Raw genomic sequence first — 3547 nt, forward strand, 5'->3', positions numbered from 1 at the left:
CAGCGTGTATGTGGTAGCTAACTATGATTGTTTATTTTTCTGTAAGTGGTCTTGTGACAGAGTGCATGGGTGGCTCTGAACCACTACCCTTCAAGAAAGAATAGTGATGCCCCTCCAGGTTTAATCGCTCAATGTTGACTCTAGATCCTCTAGTCAAGTCCTTTTTTGCTGGCTGAAGTAGTAGTATAGGGTTAGAGCGTTTCAGATGTAAATTTTGTTGTTTTTGTTGGCGTTAATGCCTTGTAAATATGGATATGTAGCCTAGCCTAACCTTGCATGTCACTATATCAACTATCAATGGGCTAGAGCGTTTCAGATGTAAATTTTGTTGATTTTGTTGGCGTTAATGCCTTGTAAATATGGATATGTAGTCTAGCCTCACCTTGCATATCACTAGTTCAACTATCAATGATATGTTTATGTTTATGTTTAATGTTTTCCAAGTTTATGTGTTTGACGTCCTCTCTATTAATGGTGATACTACTTGCATGTACACATAATTGACATATGTTGCAACAGCTTAAAAAACGTAAGTACTTTATAACAGTCATAGGCAAGCCTAACCTCTAAAACTGGCCCAATCGGCCCATTATTTCATTTCTAGAAGGGATATATATATATATATATATATATATATATAAATTAGGGTTTTTATTTTCATTTTCATTTCAAGAATATGGTTTTCATTTTCTTCCTCGCCGCTTCAGTTTCTATCCTCTTCGCGTTTTCTCTCTCTCTCTCTTCACATGGATCTCGGATCTCTGGAGTGCATGAGATATAATGATGTTTTTTTATTTCATTAGTCTTTTTTCTGTCAGTCTTTTATGTTCTTTGTTTTTTAACACGCAACCAATTTGATTGGCCTTTGGTTAAATCAAATCTCAACACTGTCATGTATTGTCAAATCAATGAAATCATTAATTTTGCAAATATAGTGGTTGGGTAAGAATGAGTTCTTTAAATATAGATCAGTACTCTAGATCTAGATCTAATGAATGAGTTTTGTTTGTTTTTGTTACTTTTGATATAATGTCAAATGCAATATTGAATCGAATTTGTAATTATGTTGGGTGTGAANCTAGATCCTTCAGTCAAGTCCTTTTTTGCTGGCTGAAGTAGTAGTATAGGGTTAGAGCGTTTCAGATGTAAATTTTGTTGTTTTTGTTGGCGTTAATGCCTTGTAAATATAGATATGTAGCCTAGCCTAGCCTTGCATGTCACTATATCAACTATCAATGGGCTAGAGCGTTTCAGATGTAAATTTTGTTGATTTTGTTGGCGTTAATGCCTTGTAAATATGGATATGTAGTCTAGCCTCGCCTTGCATATCACTAGTTCAACTATCAACGATATGTTTATGTCTATGTTTAATGTTTTCCAAGTTTATGTGCTTGACTTCCTCTCTATTAATGGTGATACTACTTGCATGTACACATAATTGACATATGTTGCAACAACTTAAAAAACGTAAGTACTTTATAACAGTCATAGGCAAGCCCAACCTCTAAAACTGGCCCAATCGGCCCATTATTTCATTTCTAGAAGGGATATATATATATATATATAAATTAGGGTTTTCATTTTCATTTTCATTTCAAGAATATGGTTTTCATTTTCTTCCTCGCCGCTTCAATTTCTATCCTCTTCGCGTTTTCTCTCTCTCTCTTCACATGGATCTCGGATCTCTGGAGTGCATGAGATATAATGATGTTTTTTTATTTCATTAGTCTTTTTTCTGTCAGTCTTTTATGTTCTTTGTTTTTTAACACGCAACCAATTTGATTGGCCTTTGGTTAAACCAAATCTCAACACTGTCATGTATTGTCAAATCAATGAAATCATTAATTTTGCAAATATAGTGATTGGGTAAGAATGAGTTCTTTAAATATAGATCAGTACTCTAGATCTAGATCTAATGAATGAGTTTTGTTTGTTTTTGTTACTTTTGATATAATGTCAAATGCAATATTGAATCGAATTTGTAATTATGTTGGGTGTGAAAATCTGTTGCAAACATGGAGACTTACTTTCAATGCAAGTTTCATGGTCGAAGGACAATCCCAGTCGAAGATTTTGATCTTGTCCACGCTATCATGTATGTACATTTCTACATCTTAGTCTGGAGACATGTCTTTATTTTGTTTTTTTTTAATTTAAATTTCTTTGTGGTGTGTATTTTAGGAAAATGCATGCAACTTCTTTAGATGGAGGGATCGTGAAGATGTTGATATACTATCCAAGTTCATTATTCTGAGATTGGTGAACAAAACTAAGGAATTGGAAATTGATGATGAATGTCATATTAAAAGAAGTAACAAATGAGTGATGAAGGAGAAGAAGAAGACCAAATGTTGTAACAACTGGAAGCTAATCTTCATGTTGTTTGTTATGGGTTTTTTTTTCTATTTTTAAGCATTACCAAGAAGAACACTATGGAGGATGGAAAATTCTTATGTAGTTGTGTACAAACATTAAAATTATTATAGTTGTGAAAATAAACAAACATAGTTTTGCACTCATGTTCCAACATTTTTACTTGTTCTTAACATAATATATGATCAAATGTTGCTACATATGAGACATATGCTGCTACAGATGCCTCAAATGTTGCAATATATCACCCTTATGTAGCAACGTTTGACCATTTAAGGCATATGTTGCTACAGATGACCCATATGTTGCTACATTTGAGGCATATGTTGCTACATATGAGACATATATTGATACAGATAACTCATATGTTGCTACATAAGAGACATATATTACTACAGATGACTCATATGTTGCTACATATGAGACATATGTAACAACATTTGATCAAGTACTTGCTCTCAATATAACATCACATACTATGTACTTGCTCTCAATATAAGATAAAATAAAGCATTGTCTTTAATTACAAACACATTATCAAGGCTCTAAGCTCTTAGATGCCATCCCAGCAGCCCAAATCCATTGCATTCGACGAACTGCATTGTCACACAACAGGGTTTGGAGAGGTTGAATTGTTGTCCTGGTAATTAAATGCTCAATACATGCAAGCAAATATGACGCACACGCGGCTTTGGTATCATTTGTTACCATAGGTTCCAATCGACCTTCAAATTCCCATGGATCATTGAGGAACTTATCTGGCAAATGCTTCATTATTCCATTTTGCTTCAACAATTTTGGCAGCAACCCGAAGACAGGTTGTATGAATGTCAAAAACTTGGCATGTTCCATACCCATCAGCAGGTAGTCACAAACATTCATGTAACCCTCGTGCAAGAGGATCTCAAGAGTCACAAAATGAGTTTTGTTCATGTTCATGACTGCCAAAAGCCTTTTTGCACCAATCCAACCCATGCCTCCAGGATATGGTCTAGTACCCCTAACATAGTTAATTATATCTTCATCTCATTCAAACTCATTTATTAACTACGTAAAGCTTCTGCCACCAACTGTTGTTGCCTCCTCGCTCATTTTGTCATATCTTAGTTTGAAGTTGGAATAGAAATTGAGATGCAGGCTTTTATCTGTGGAATCATAGTACTCAGGGTATCTC

The sequence above is a fragment of the Solanum stenotomum genome, chromosome 1 (assembly GCF_019186545.1).
Source record: "Solanum stenotomum isolate F172 chromosome 1, ASM1918654v1, whole genome shotgun sequence".
NCBI lineage: Eukaryota > Viridiplantae > Streptophyta > Magnoliopsida > Solanales > Solanaceae > Solanum > Solanum stenotomum.